The sequence below is a fragment of the Capricornis sumatraensis genome, chromosome 9 (assembly GCF_032405125.1).
Source record: "Capricornis sumatraensis isolate serow.1 chromosome 9, serow.2, whole genome shotgun sequence".
In the NCBI taxonomy this organism is placed as follows: domain Eukaryota; kingdom Metazoa; phylum Chordata; class Mammalia; order Artiodactyla; family Bovidae; genus Capricornis; species Capricornis sumatraensis.
This window is the reverse complement of record NC_091077.1, coordinates 41,988,183-42,005,533: the sequence shown is the minus strand read 5'-3', so window position 1 is coordinate 42,005,533 and position 17,351 is coordinate 41,988,183.

Genomic DNA, 17,351 nt, shown 5'->3' with positions numbered 1-17,351 from the left:
AATTTGCTGGCATATTGAGTGCAGCACTTTCACAGCATCATCTTCCAGGATTTGAAACAGCTCAACTGGAATTCCATCACCTCCACTAGCTTTGTTTGTAGTGATGCTTTCTAAGGCCCACTTGACTTCACATTCCAGGATGTCTGGCTCTAGGTGAGTGATCACACCATCATGATTATCTGGGTTGTGAAGATCTTTTTTGTACAGTTCTTCCGTGTATTCTTGTCACCTCTTCTTAATATCTTCTGCTTCTGTTAGGTCCATACCATTTCTGCCCTTTATTGAGCCCATCTTTGCATGAAATGTTCCTTTGGTATCTCTAATTTTCTTGAAGAGATCTCTAGTCTTTCCCATTCTGTTCTTTTCTTCTCTTTCTTTGCATTGATCACTGAGGAAAGCTTTGTTATCTCTCCTTGCTGTTCTTTGGAACTCTGCATTCAGATGCTTATATCTTTCCTTTTCTCCTTTGCTTTTCACTTCTCTTCTTTTCACAGCCATTTGTAAGGCCTCCCCAGACGACCATTTTGCTTTTTTGCATTTCTTTTCCATGGGGATGATCTTGATCCTTGTCTCCTGTACAATGTCACAAATGTCCATCCATAGTTCATCAGGTACTCTGTCTAGCAGATCTAGTCCCTTAAATGTATTTCTCACTTCCACTGTATAATCATAGGGGATTTGATTTAGGTCATACCTGAATGGTGTAGTGGTTTTCCCTACTTTCTTCAATTTAATTCTGAATTTGGCAATAAGGAGTTCATGATCTGAGCCACAGTCAACTCCCAGTCTTGTTTTTGCTGCCTGTATAGAGCTTCTCCTTTTGGTTCCATTACTTCATGGCAAATAGATGGGGAAAAAATGGAAACAGTGGCAGGTTTTATTTTTGGGAGCTCCAAAATCACCACAGATGATGACAACAACCACAAAATTAAAAGACACTTGCTCTTTTGAAGAAAAGCTATGACATACTTGGACAGTGTGTTAAAAAGCAGAGGCATTACTTTTTTGACAAAGGACCATATAGTCTAAGTTATGGTTTTTCCAGTATTCATGTACAGATGTTAGAGTTGGGCCATAAAGAATGCTGAACACTTGATGATTTCTAACTGTGGTGCTGGAGAAGACTCTTGAGAATCCCTTTACAGCAAGGCGATCAAACCAGTCAATCCTAAAGGACATAAACCCTGTGTATTCATCTGAAGGACTGATGCTGAAGCTAAAGCTTCAATACTTTGGCCACCTGATGCCAAGAGCCGACTCATTGAAAAAGACCTTGATGCTGGGAAGGATTTGAGGGCATGATGAGGAAGGGCCACAGAGGATGAGCTCATTGCATGCATCGTCAACTCAACGGGCATTAGTTAGAGCAAATTCCAGGAGACAACAAAGGAGACAGAAAAGTTTCCTGGTTGCAATCCATGGCGTCACAAAGAGTCAGACATGACTGAGTGATTGAACATCAACACCCAATCTTCAGTCTGAGTCCACCAAGCAGCATGGGAGAGAAGGCAGTGCAAGCAAAGTTTAGTACATATCCTTTCACAGCTGGCAAACTTTAGTTGCACTAGTGGCTGTAGAGTTGGACTTTTTAGCTTTTTGGTCACTACAATCAGTAAGGTCAAAGAAGAGAGTGTTGAAATAGACTTTGGGAAGTCTAAGGTGTCCTATCAACTAGAATTGTCCAGATTTTTTCTTCTTTTAGATTCAGCTTAGTTGTTTTCAATAAAATGTTAATTGTATTCCAATATCATTTCTCCTTATTTATTCTACTTATAGATCAATAAATTGTCACCACCCATCTCAGTTTATCCAAGACTGAAGGATATTCTGAAGGAATATAGGAATATATTCCTAAGACTGAAAGAATGTAGGAATTTCAAGTGCTAAGACCAAGAAAGTCTCTGGCAAGCTGGAATGAGTTGGGCACCATATATATATGTTAAATGGTGACACATAGCTCAGCCAGAAAATACACTCCTCAGATTCCTTTGCAGGTATAGATGGCTATAACAATAGATAAGGGGAATATAAATGGAAATGATGGTTTCAATTTCTGGCCAACTGTTTAATGAAAAGTCTTATCCTGGACCCTTTCTTTCTCCTCATTGTACTAGCTGGAAATGGTAATAACTGAAATAACTATTTGAAGACATATGGAAAGAGAGACATTGCCCTTATATAATTTGGTGGAACATAATCTAGCTATATTTACTCTAAATTATTTTGTGAAAAAAGATCTCTTTCTTAACTGATCCACTGGATTTCTTTATCTCTTTGTCAGTGCCATTCTTAGAATGCAGTTACTGTAATTAAAATAAGTAAAAACATGTGACATTTACTAGCAGAAGAATTTGCCTGCAATGCAGGAGATCTGGGTTTGATCCCTGGGTCAGGAAGATCCACTGGAGAAAAATACTGGAGAATCCACTCCAATATAATTGGCTGGAAAACTTCGTGGACAGAGGAGCCTGGAGGGGTACAGTCCATGAGATCTCAAAGAGTTGGACATGACTCAGCGACTAACAGCACTATTGTAGGAGCATAAGGAACCAAAAATACATGCTAGGAAATCAGGACATTTTATTGTGCTGTGCTATGAAAATTAATAAGATGTTATCAAAAATAATTTAAAGGCAGAGTCCATGTTCTTAGAACTTGCAGCTGTATGGGAAGCAGTTATTAAAATGTGGAATATTTAAGCATTTTGACTTCCTATTGATACTGTTAGCAAGCAGTCACATTAAAGATGTGTACTGGTAAGAACTGGTCATCTTGTGAGCATAGATAAAAGAAAACTGAGTGTCTCTAAGGGGAGCTTATTTCTTCCTGTGACTTAAATTGCTTAATGCTAAAAAAATTGTATAGTCTGCAAAGCTGGAAAAGCCAGTTGGTTATGATGCACAAAGCCCAAAATATCCCCCATGATATTGCTGAATATAAAATATTTATTCCAAAGAGGAATGAGGGGCATGGCTAAAGCATTATTTTAAAAAAGACAAAAAAAAAAAAAAAAAGACAACAAGAACAAGATGGCTTGGACTGTGAGGATTTGTTCCTAGTTACAAAAAAAGTACCTGATATCAGACTTACTATTCATTTATAAACAAGAGAAAAAAAGTACATTTTTCCTTGAGGTCATTTTGTTTTTCAACTATGTATCAGAAAACTTAATCTCAACATAAGAACAGCAGAATGAATGGAGAGAGAGGAAGAAAAGATTAGAGTAAGGTTGCAAGGTGGTTGAAATTTGCGGTTTTCCTTTTGGTTATGGGAAAGGAAGAAGTTGAAGAGGAGACCCAAAGTCTGTTAATTTTTTTAGTTTTGAGTTTGTAGTAAATGCTAAGGTGCTCAGTCAATACTTCACAACATTTAGAAGATAACGGTGCTCATAAAGCTGAGAAGTTTCAAAGATAGGCCATTGCTGGAAATATGTTGGAGTTCAGATCCTCCTAACATGGAACAGTCTTTTATAACACCCTGGTTATTTATGTAAGATTTCAATAAGGCCATACATCATACATTAAGGTCTTTGCATGAGGCAGAAGGGAAAAGCTGAAATAAATGTGCCTTCAGAAAGCTTTAGTGGAATCTTCTGGGGGATCAAAGTGATCTGTTGCTAACATATCTCCCCTATAATTTAACCAGTTATGTGTGATTATATTTGTTTCTATATGCTATAGATGAAGATGAAATAGTGAGAAACTCCAAAATGTATGACTAAAAATGAAAAAAAAAACTATTAGGGATACTAAAAAGGACAAACTGACAGATAATCAAGAAATAAAATATAGATTTGGGTCCTATACTCCTCTTTTTTTGCAGAGCAAAAATAAATGAAATAGAAATGAAGAAAATAATAGCAAATATCAATGAATATAAAAGCTTGTTTGTTCTTTGAGAAGACAAACAAAATTGATAAACCTTAAGTCAGACTCATCAAAAAAAAAGGGGTGGGGAGAGGATTCAAATCAATAAAATTAGAAATGAAAAAGAAGAAGTTATAACTAACACCATAGAAATGCAAAGCGTCCTAAGAGACTACTACAAGCAGCTATATATCAACAAAATGGACAACCTGGAAGAAATGGACACATTCTTGGAAAAATACAACCTGCCAAGAGTGAACCAGGAAGAAATAGAAAATATGAACAGACAAATCACAACTAATGAAATTGAAACTGTGATTGAAAATCTTCCAACAAACAAAAGTCCAGGACCAGATGGCTTTACACACAAATTCTATCAAACATTTAGAGAAGAGCTAATACCTATCAGAGGATGAGATGACTGGATGGCATCACCGACTTGATGGACATGGGTTTGGGTGGACTCCAGGAGTTGGTGATGGACAGGGAAGCATGGCGTGCTGCCGTTCATGGGGTCACAAAGAGTCAGACACGACTGAGTGACTAAACTGAAGTGAACTGAATACCTATCCTTCACAGTTCAGTTCAGTCACTCAGTCATGTCCGACTCTTTGCAACCCCACGAACTGCAGCTTGCCAGGCCTCTCTGCCCATCACCAACTCCCAGAGTCCGCCCAAACCCATGTCCATTGAGTCGGTGATGCCATCCAACCATCTCGTCCTCCATCATCCCCTTCTCCTCCTGCCCTCAATCTTTCCCAGCATCAGAGTCTTTTCCAATGAGTCAGCTCTTTGCATCAGGTGGCCAAAGTATTGGAGTTTCAGCTGCAACATCAGTCCTTCCAATGAACACCCAGAACTGATCTCCTTTAGGATGGACTGGTTGGATCCCCTTGCAGTCCAAGGGACTCTCAAGAGTCTTCTCCAACACCACAGTTCAAAAGCATCAATGTTTTGGCACTCAGCTTTCTTTATAGCCCAACTTTCACATCCATACATGACTGCTGGAAGAACCATAGCCTTGACTAGATGGACCTTTGTTGACAAAGTAATGGTCTCTGCTTTTTAATATGCTGTCTAGGTTGGTTATAAGGGTGGTGTCATCTGCATATCTGAGGTTATTGATATTTCTCCCGGCAATCTTGATTCCAGCTTGTGCTTCTTCTAGCCCAGCTCATGATGTACTCTGCATATAAGTTAAATAAGCAAGGTGACAATATACAGCCTTGACGTACTCCTTTTTCTATTTGGAAACAGTCTTTTGTTCCATGTCCAGTTCTAACTGTTGCTTCCTGACCTGCAGATTTCTCAAGAGGCAGATCAGGTGGTCTGGTATTCCCATCTCTTGAAGAATTTTCCACAGTTTATTGTGGAAAAAGCTTTGGCATAGTCAATAAAGCAGAAATAGATGTTTTTCTGGAACTCTCTTGCTTTTTTGATGATCCAGTGGTCGTTGGGAATTTGATCTCTGGTTCCTCTGCCTTTTCTAAAACCAGCTCAAACATCTGGAAGTTCACGGTTCACATACTGCTGGAGCCTGGCTTGGAGAATTTTGAGCATTACTTCACTAGCGTGTGAGATGAGTGCAATTGTGAAGTAGTTTGAGCATTCTTTGGCATTGCGTTTCTTTGGGACTAGAATGAAAGCTGACCTTTTCCAGTCCTGTGGCCACTGCTGAGTTTTCCAAATTTGCTGACATATTGAATGCAGTACTTTCACAGCATCATCTTTGAGGAGTTAAAATAGCTCAACTGGAATTCCATCACTTCCACTAGCTTTGTTCGTAGTGATGCTTCCTAAGGCCTACTTGACTTCACATTTCAGGATGTGGCTCTAGGTGAGTGTGAGTGATCACATCATTGTGATTATCTGGGTTGTGAAGATCTTTTTTGTATAGTTGTTCTGTGTATTTTTGCTACCTCTTCTTAATATCTTCTGCTCCTGTTAGAGTCCATACCATTTCTGTCCTTTATTGAGCCCATTTTTGCATGAAATGTTTCCCTGGTATCTTTAATTTTCTCGAAGAGATCTCAAGTCTTTGCCATTCTATCCTTCTCAGACTCTTACAAAATTTGCAGAGGAAAGGTCACTCCCAAGCTCATTCTATGAGACCACCATCACCTTGATGTCAAAAATCAGAAAAGGCTATCTTGACAAGGAGACAAAAAAAAAAAGAAAATTACAGGCCAATATCACTGATGCACATAGATGCAAAAATCCTCAATAAAATGATAGCAAACTGAACTTAACTCATAAAAAGAATCATACACCATGATCAAAGGAGATTTATCTCAAGGATACAAAGATCTTCAGTATATTCAAATTGATCCCTGTGACACATCACTATTAACAAATTGAAAAATAAAATCGTGTGATCATCTATTGCTCTTGAATCTCTATTTTATATATCTCACTCTGATCTTTATTATTTCCTTTATTCTACTGACTTTGGACTTTGTTTATTCTTCTTCTTTAATTCTTTATATGGTAGGTTAAAGTGTTTGTTTGGGGTTTTTTTTGTTTTCTAAGGTATTCATCCATTACTGCAAACTTCCCTTGTAGTGTTATTTTTTTTAATATAAATTTATTTATTTTAATTGGATGCAAGTCCATGTGCCTGACACACAGTGAGACCAAACCATACCAAAGCTTCAGAGTTTGGAGTAGAGAAACATTTATTTCAGGCCCATACAAAGAGACAGGTGCCTCATGCCTTAAAATTCCCAAACTCCCCAAAAACTTTCAGCAAAGTCCTTTTTTTTTTTCTTCTTTACTTTATTTTACTTTACAATACTGTATTGGTTTTGCCATACATTGACATGAATCCACCACGGGTGTACATGCGTTCCCAAACATGAACCCCCCTCCTACCTCCCTCCCCATAACATCTCTGTGGGTCATTTCCATGCACCAGCCCCAAGCATTCTGTATCCTGCATCGGACATAGACTGGTGATTCACTTCTTACATGATAGTATACATGTTTCAATGCCATTCTCCCAAATCATCCCACCCTCTCCCTGAGTCCAAAAGTCTGCTCTACACATCTGTGTCTCTTTTGCATCAGGGCCATCATTGCCATCTTTCTAAATTCCATATATATGTGTTAATATACTGTATTGGTGTTTCTCTTTCTGGCTTACTTCACTCTGTATGATTGGCTCCAGTTTCATCCATCTCATTAGAATTGATTTAAATGTATTCTTTCTAATGGCTGAGTAATACTCCATTGTGTATATGTACCACAGCTTTCTTATCCATTCATCTGCTGATGGACATCTAGGTTGTTTCCTTTACAAGACCCAGATAGTGATGTCCCTATATAGCTACCATGTGGGCTTCCCTGGTGGCTCAGTGGTAAAGAATCTGCCTGCCAATGTAGGAGACACAGATTTCATCCCTGGGTTGGGAGGATCCCCTGGAGAAGGAAATGCAACCCCCTCCAGTATTCTTGCATAGGAAATCCCATGGATAGGAGATCCTGGCATGCTACAGTCCGTGGGGCTGCAAAAGCGTTGGACATGACTTAGTGACTAAACGAGTCAGCATCTACCTTGTGGCTTTGTTTGGGGAGCTGGATCTGAAGTGAGCATGAGTCATATATTCGTATCCGACTCTTTGTGACCCCAAGGGCTAAAGCATGCCAGGCTTTTCTGTCCTTCCTCATCTTCCGGGAGTTTGCTCAGACTCATGTCCATGGAGTAGATGATACCATCCCACCATTTCATCCTCCATCATCCCCTTCTCATTCCCTCCTCCTGCCTCCAATCTTTCCCAGCATTAGTGTCTTTTCTAATGAGTTGGTTGTTTGGATCAGGTGGCCAAAATATTGGAGTTTCAGCTTCAGCATCAGTCCTTCCAAAGAATATTCAGGACTGATTTCCTTTTGGATTGACTGGTTTGATCTCCTTGCCATCCAACGGACTCTCAAGATTCTTCTTCAACACCACAGTTTGAAAGCATCATTTCTTCAGTGCGCAGCCTTTTTTATGGTCCACCTCTCACATCCATACATGACTACTGGGAAATCCACAGCTTTGACTACATGGGCCTTTGTTGGCAAAGTAGTATCTCTGCTTTTTAACATGCTATCTAGTTTTGTCATAGCTTTTCTTCCGAGGAGCAGGCATCTTTTAATTTCATGTAGTGACATGTGCACTGGCAAAGGCTGTCTCAATCCTTCCTGAGGCAAGGTTGAACTAATTCCATTATCTCTAAGTTTGTGGACTCTCCTTGGTATTGGAAGAATCTGCCCTAGTGGAGAGCAATGCTGAAGCCAGATAGGCTAGAGCAAGTGCCTATTGCTCCCTGGGGTGTGTGCGCTAGGGTCATTCATGCAAGCTGGTCAGAGTTCCAAGCAGTTTTTAATCTGCTGTCTCAGCAAGCACTGTGTCTTGAAGTAAACAAGCCTCTGTGCACACTCTTCAAGAGTTGAACCTTAATTTCCTATAGCTTTCTGGTAAGTCCCACTGATTTTCAAGCCAGCTATCCTGAAGTTGAGTTTCTGAATATGTGACTTGAACTCATCACTCCCCAGAGAAAACCCACAAGCCTGTGATATCCCCATCTTTTTCTGTGTCCCCTGCTAGGGGTGTAGGCCCTGGCCAGATTGCTTCTCCTCCCTTTCTACTCAAATCTATGTCTAGTGTTGACATAATCCCTCAATTTTTATTTGTTTGGGAAGGACTTCTTTCCCTTATTTTTTTTTTGCTCATATATTTTTGATTGCTGGTTTGTTTCTATCAGCACTTTAAATGTATAATTTCACTCCCTCCTTGCTATTTCTGCTGAGAAATCCATTATTAGTCTTGCAGGGACTCTCTTGTACATAACAATAATATTTCTCTTGCTCCTTTTAAAAGTCTCTTTGTGTTGGAATTTCAAAAATATGTTTACAATGTGTTTTGATTTAGGTTTTTTTGTGTGTGTATTTCTTTTATTTGGTATTTTTAGACTTTATGAATTTTGATGTCCATTTTCCATCCAGATTTGTAAAGTTTTCTAGCATTATTTCTTTAAATAAATTTTCCAGTCCTTTCTTTTTACATTTGTTTCCTGGGATACCATTGTCTTAATCTGTTTAATATGTTATACTAGAATACCATAGGCTAGGTGGCTTGTAAATACTGCTGCTACTGCTAAGTTGCTTCAGTCGTGTCCGACTCTGTGCATCCTCATAGATGGCAGCCCACCAGGCTCCCCCATCCCTGGAATTCTCCAGGCAAGAATACTGGAGTGGATTGCCATTTCCTTTTCCAATGCCTGAAAGTGAAAAGTGAAAGTGAAGTTGCTCAGTCATGTCCGACTCTTAGCGACCCCGTGGACTGCAGCCTACCAGGCTCCTCCATCCATGGGATTTTCCAGGCAAGAGTACTGGAGTGGGGTGCCATTACCTTCTCCGGCTTATAAATAAGATACATTTATTTTTCTGTTTCTAGAGACTAAAAGTCCAAGATAAAGGTGCCAGAAGATTTGGTGTCTGGTAAGAGCTCACTTCTCTCGTTTAAAGGTACCAATTCAATTCATGAGGATTCTGCCTTCATGATTTATCACCACCGCAAAGTCCCACCTTTAAGTACTGTCACACTGGGAATTAAGTTTCCACATATGCATTTTAGGGTACACATCTGTTCAGCATCCATAATGCATACACTGGTTCTCATGATTGTGCCATTTCAGTTCTGTAGCCTTTTTTTCTCTTTTTTTTATTAATTTTTATTTTGCTTATCTGACTACATGATTTTCAGTAACTTGTCTTTGAGTTCACCAATTCTTTCTTCTGCTTAAGTATTATGCTGAAACTCTCAACTGAATTTTTCACTTGTATTATTGTATACTTGAGTTCCAGAACTTGTTTGCTTGCTTTTTTATAGTTCCTATCTCACTGATATTATTTTTTTCAGGTACAGTTTTCCTGATTCTCTGGTTGTCATCTGTCTTTTCTTCTATCTCACTGAGCTTTTCAAATAATCATTATTTTAAATTCTTTGTCAGGCAAATCACAGATCTCCATTTTGGGGCAGGGTTAGTTACTATAAATTTATTTCTCCAGTAGTATCATATTTTCCTGATTCTTTATGTTCCTTGTAGCTTTATGTTAATGTTTGAGTATTTGAAGAAGCTGCCTGTTCTAGTTTTACAGAGAAAAGCCTTCAGCAATAACTCTTTATAGAGATTCTGCAAATCTCTCAGACATTTCTCAGACATCTCAGTGCATACTTCACTACTCTCCCTCAAGTTTCAGGGTTTTGCAACTTCTTCCAATCTCATTGAGCTATATTGACTATCATAACCTTTTCTCCCTCTTTATCTAGGAGATAAATGGAATGCTGGCAGGCTGGGTGCAAGCCTCATTGCTCTTTCCTCTCCTGAAAGAATCATGCACCATTTCTCAATATTCCAGAGACATGCAAATGTCTGAGATCCATCTACGTCTATTCTTTAGAGTGATGCAATGAAATGCTGAGAAACTTGGTATGAGATTTTCTTCCCTTTTTAGGAAGAAGTCTCAGAATTGCACACCTCTTCTCAAACCAGGGCTTTCCTGGTGGCTCAGATGGTGAAGAATCTGTCTGAAATGTCGGAGACCAGGATTCAATCCTTGGATGGGGGAACATCCTCTGGATAAGGGAATGACTACCCACTCCAGTATTCTTGCTTGAAGAATTCCAAGGACAGAGGAGCCTCTTGGGCTACAGTCCATGGGGTCACAAAGAGTCAGACACTGCTGAGTGACTGCCCTTTTACTTTTTTAATCCTATAGTATCATGCAGACTGCTGTTAGGCCCCATATTTTGTCTTTGCTTTTAGCTTGGACCTAGCATCTAAACTATGCTGGATGTCTTAGTCCTCTTAGTGAAGTTTAAGCAGAAATTGGTCCCTTGGGCTGTGATCCAAAGGCTGGGATGTATGATGAGTATTTCTTTCACTTTTCTCTGAGGGCCAAGTTGTAGACAGGATATGTGTAAAAATTTAAAGCTCCTATGTCAGTTTTTCTTCTTGGGATGCCCTCTAAATTATCTTGCTAGTTTGCACATCTATTTTATGCACTGAGCTGGATCACATCCCAGATTACTGCAGCTACTAGACTTCTGTGTTCATTTGCACTAAGATCACAACAATTGTCTAATTATGTGAGACCTCTTTAGCAAGCAGTGGCAAAGCTGTTGGTTTTCACTGCCTTGTTTCACTGTCCTTTTTGAACAACCACTCAAAGTAGCTGAAGGTGGGCAATGGACACAGCCTGGATCAAAACATCACAAACAAGCTATTCTTACACAGATTTTAGTAGTTTCCATGAACAAACACTTGTAAACTTGTTATATAATCTTCAATCATGTAACAGAGCAGTGAAATAGTGCATTTTGTGCTCTTTTGTTGATTATTAGGGGAGAGAATTTGCCCAGCAACTCACTTCTTATGATCAAAAATTAGAAAACCATCTCTTCAGTTTAGTTTGCAAACCCAAGATCATGTTCCTCAGGGATTCTGGAGGCAAGTCATGGTTCCAATAAGATTCACAACCATATTTCAGATCTCCAGGAAGGATGTTGGATAGGAGGCTGGGCATGGGGAAACTCAGTTTACTTCAAACGTCTACTAGATAGTCAAGTATTAAAAAAGCATCTTTTTTTTTCAGTTTTTTAATTTAAAAAATATGCTATGTTGGCAAGGTACTTTCTATTATTAAAACTGGAAACTCTCATTGTCCTAGTTCCCAAAGTAGCTTACAAACTCTTTGAGATAAATGATATAAAAAATGAAATCAATAAACAAACTTTCCTATCTCTTATAGGAACTTTCATATCTCTTATTATGATTTTTTCCTATCCCTTTGTTTATTGATTTCCTATCTCTTATAGGAAAGTTTGTTTATTGATTTCATTTTCATATCATTTATCTCAAAGAGTTTGTAAGCTACTTTGGGAACTAGGACAATGAGAGTTTCCAGTTTTAATAATAGAAAGTGCCTTGCCAACATAGCATATAGATGGGCTTCCCTGGTGGCTCAGAGGTTAAAGCGTCTGCCTCCAATGCGGGGGACCTGGATTCGATCCCTGGGTCAGGAAGATCCCCTGGAGAAGGAAATGGCAACCCATTCCAGTATTCTTGCCCAGAGAATCCCATGGACAGAGGAGCCTGGTAGACTACAGTCCACGGGGTCGGAAAGAGTCGGACACAACTGAGCGACTTCACCACCACCTATAAGAGATAATGACATAAATGAGACAAAACAGTATCTGAGAAAGTGTAAGAAATGTTCATTGTATATTTGTGGAGTCTAATTTCTTTCAATAACATCTTGAAAGAACATGGGATTATGCAAGGCATAAAAAACAGCATGTACTAATATAAACTGAAAATTTGAAATTTGGATTAATGCAAATTGAAAACTTGAAAAGCTACCCATGATTAAGCTTTTGATTCAAGAAGAGTATAAAATTCATTTAAAGATTAGCTATTGACAAATGCATATACAGTGTCCATCATGTTCCAAATCAATTTCAAAAAATCAAATTATTTTGGTATATTTATGTCAAGTTGATACATTATAGATACATTGAATGTGTAACATACATTATAGATGCATTGAAGCTCTGTGTCCTCTTTGATCATCTCCCCTCAGTGTTCTCAGAGAGAGCACTTTCCTTATAGAAGTTATGCACCTTACTTGTCATTTACAAAACATTTTTATTGTATGCATGTGTCCAAATTTAATATTTAACAGAGGTTTTTACTAAATGGTATCACACTGGTCATTTTGTAATGTATCTTTCTCCTTAACTTTATCTTTAAAATATTTTAAATAAAGCAGTATTAATATTGGTTATTGATGCATCTACTTTATTTTATTAAATATTTAGGCTTCTTCTTTATTTTTCATGGCTATAATAGTGTTTATGATGTATATTTTTGTATAATCTTCTTAGAAGTCTTAAGTTAGTAATAGCTTCTTCAAATTTATGAGAATACTGAATTCTCCTCTGGAAGGGTTGCACTAATTTCCTCTCTCCTTTTCTCTCTTTCATTTATTCATTCGTTCAGCAGATATTAATAAGTATGTATTACATGTCAGTCATAGTGCTGTGCTAGGGGAAAACAATAAAATAAACCCATTTGCCTATCAAGTATAAGACAGCGTAATATCCTTATGTTAGAAGCTGATATGTGTAATGAAAGCAGAAAAAAGAAAGGGAGGTAGGCAAGGATTACGGGGAGACAGTATTGCACTTCTAAGTACGGGGGTGGGTCAATCGTAATGGACAATGTTGTGCTGGAGTAAAAACAACTTCAACTTATCATTGACTTTCTTTTTTTTAATATAAATTTATTTATTTTAATTGGAGGTTAATGACTTTACAATATTGTATTGGTTTTGCATACATCAACATGAATCTGCTGCAAGTATGCACGTGTTCCCCATCCTGAACCCCCCTCCCTCCTCCCTCCCTGTACCCTCCCTCTGAGTCATCCCAGTGCACCATTGACTTTCAACAAACAAGTGTCTATGAGGTACCCACACTGTGAGTGTGTTCAGTGGGACTGGGGCTCTGCTCACCAAAAATCTCTCAGGGACTCAGGATGACAAAGCTCTTCATTGACTATTTTGACATTTTATTTTATTAAATCTTTTCATATTTGTGGTTATAGAAGAACCTTTATTGTTTTTTAGTCACTAAGTCTTGTCTGACTTTTTTGTGACCCCGTGAACTGTAGCCCACCAGGCTCCTCTGTCCATGGGATTTCCCAGCAAGAATACTGAAGTGGATTGCCATTTCCTTTTCCAGGAGGTCTTCCTGACTTAAGAATCCATCCCGCAACTCCTCCCTCGGTAGTCTGATTCCTTACCACTGATTCCTTACCTTAATTGAGGTAAAATATGCACAAAACATTCACATGTACAGTTCATTAATGATATCATCATATTAATTAAAATTTATTAAGAGATAATTTCACAACTTGATGTATTCAAATATATTAACTCTCCACCTGTGATTTTTAAAGATTTATTTTAGGACATCCATGGTGGACCAGTGGTAAAGAATCCTCCTGCCAATGCAGGGGACTTGGATTCTATTCCTGGTCAGGGAAGATTCCACATGCTTCAGGGCAGTGAAGCTCATGCGCCATAACTACTGAAGCCTGTGCTCAACAAACATGGAAGCCACCACAATAAGACCTCATACTGCAATTAAAATGTAGCTCCTGCTCACTGCAACTAGATAAATTTTTCACACAGCAATGAAGACCCAAGGTCGCCTAAAATAAAAATTTTTAAAAGATTTGTTTTACATTTTAAACTTTCTTATCTACATAGAATTTACATTTTTTAACTTCAACTATAAACACATAATTTATGTGGAGTTTTTACAGAAATTTAAAAATAAGTAACTAAACTACAGGGATAAGTGATATAAAGCCCATGAGAGTAGTATAAATGATGCACTGTGATATCTCACTTTCACTTTTCACTTTCATGCATTGGAGAAGGAAATGGCAACCCACTCCAGTGTTCTCGCCCGGAGAATCCCAGGGACAGGGGAGCCTGGTGGGCTGCCGTCTATGGGTTCGCACAGAGTCGGACACGACTGAAGCGACTTAGCAGCAGCAGCAGTGATATCTCAAATGTGTGAGAGTTCTCAGTGATTGAGGATAGAGAATGCAGAAGTTTTCATTTTAGCTGAACATGTAGGGACTCTTAGAATTTAGACAGAAACCAAGGGATTAAGTTCACAGAAAGGAAGGATACAAGAAGGGTTCAATTTGAAGGTACCAGAGACCTAAGGGTAACAAAATTGGAGGGCAGGATGGGCTCTTGTAAAGAGCTGATTCTTATTCCTGGTGTTTGGACCTACTTGTCCACAGGATCAGACAGGGGCCTGAAATGAATTATTCAGTCTTTGTACCCATGACGTGCTGAGAAAGGTTCAGCACAGTGCCCAGAACCAAGTCAGCACTGGTAAATATTAATTATTTTTTCATGGCTTTTTCCATTTCTGAATTATGTATTCTAAGTTTGATGCAGCAGACCTTCAAGGGAAATCTGTGAGCCTTTGAGGTTAGGAATAAGGGGAAGGAAGATTACCTGGTCATGGAGAAAGCTCAGACCACATTTGCACATTAGAGCTATAGATGTCTTGAGATTCACAGACGCATAGGAGGTACATAAATGTTGCCTCTTTTGTTTGATTCTGAGAAACTGACACCCAGAGATTTTAGTGGCATGACTAAGATTATGCAGTTAGAAGTGAAGGTAATACCTGAACAACAGTTCTGCAAGTTTAAACCAAAAATTTTTTTCTATTATAAAATCCCCTTTGCTGCCATCTGGCTTCCTCTATCCTATCCCAATTGCGTGAAAATAGGAAACTGAGTAGAATCAGAAAGCTGAGTTGTTGATCACATTTTAAACTCAGGTTTCTTTGAGTTTGAGAGTCATATTAATGAATTTAGATGCACAATTAGAAAATACAAATTGAATAGTGTTTCATATAAAGCTATAATGGGCTTTTAAATCTGCCATGTGGCATGGAGAAGAGATATGAACTGAAGATACAACACCTGCATCTTCAAGTATTAATTAAGATTTGTATTTACAAAGAGAACATTTTAAATAAGCATGAAAAAGGAAAAATGTGATTTTAATCTGAGTAGTATATTTTAAACTTAATGTACAATATCCTTTTGGAAAAGGAAGATTGCTTTTTGATAGGTGCAGCACCCAAGTGGCAAACACATTCAATTCCCATGTATACAATGAGTGGAAATATACAATGTAACTGGTAAAGCAAATGGAAAAACAAAAAACAAAATGGTGGATTATGAGAGTGCCTTAAAAAAAGTAGAGTTCCAAGGTTGAGCTGAGGGTGGGTAATATGAATAAATAAGAAACTTCAAAATTCCTCCTTGCTTCTCCAGTCTTGTTAGTTTTTATGCTAGTTTAATGCTATGAAGGGCTGAAGAACAAGATTTTATCCCAATTCCCTAATGTGAAAAAACTGATGATGTAACTTTCCCACTTTTTCTCCTGAATTTAAATATGATTGCCTTGGCTTTGGAATTGTAAAAGCAGCTTCACTGGTGTGGCTCAGATTTACTCTCTGAAGGAACAGGAAGGACTTAAAAGGTATATGCACTATATTATTCGCTTGTCTCATTCCTGGGATGTGGCTTGTCAGCATGTTTCCTCAGAAATTGATAAAGGAGCAAACAAAGTAAGGAGCAAAGACATCTGATTTCTCTTGCTATCCTTAATGTAATTCTGACTTTAGATTTCCTGAAGTCACACACTTTTATTTATTTATTTATTGATTGATTTTTTCCAAAGAATTTTATTTATTTATTTATTTATTTTTTAAATTTTAAAATCTTTAATTCTTACATGTGTTCCCAAACATGAACCCCCCTCCCACCTCCCTCCCCATAACATCTCTGTGGGTCATCCCCATGCACCAGCCCCAAGCATGCTGTATCCTGCGTCAGACATAGACTGGCGATTCAATTCTTACATGATAGTATACATGATAGAATGCCATTCTCCCAAATCATCCCACCCTCTCCCTCTCCCTCAGAGTCCAAAAGTCCGTTATACACAGCTGTGTCTTTTTTCCTGTCTTGCATACAGGGTCGTCATTGCCATCTTTCTAAATTCCATATATATATGTTAGTATACTGTATTGGTGTTTTTCTTTCTGGCTTACTTCACTCTGTATAATCGGCTCCAGTTTCATCCATCTCTTACTCTAAGTTCTAAACTCTAAATTTTGATCTAAGTTCACTACATTACACTTTACTTATCCATGTATTTCAGATATTATGTGAACTTTTCCTCTACAAATTTCTTTAAACTGGTATACAAATTTCTCTAACCTTGAGACTGATAAAAAGTCTTTCACTGAGTACCTGAACTTTCCATAACCTAGAACACTATCCCTAACTTAAATAAGTATAGGATAATTAGGTTAAGCATAATTCAGAAAGTTGAAAACTGAAATATTCAGGCAAAGCAGTTGTTGAACAAAACTGATAATTTTTAGACAAGAGAATTTTACTAGTTTCCTAAGAAAACTGAGATACAGGACTGGAGGGATCATGATGGGGTTGCAGCTTTGTGTGTGGTTAAATCAGCTATTCCATCCAATCTTATTAACTCCTATCACTCACTCATTCACTGTGCATGAAATATCTAATATTTTAGACACTGTTTTGGGAGAATAAATGGCATGAGAAAAAATGTTATTCAATTCATTCTAAACTAAAATAATTGCTATTCAGGACATATGTTACTTTTTAAAAAAATTCCTGTAAAAATCATTTGTCTAAATGAAACTTAACATATTAAATGCCTTAGATGTTATCTTGGGGCTTTGAAGGGGACCAAGCAGGACATTCCTGGACTCCTGGCCTTTATCAGCTCTGTATCCTGATGGCCCTCCTTGCTCTGTACAAGGTCTGCACACTGAGTACCCTTCTGTCCTGCACCAAA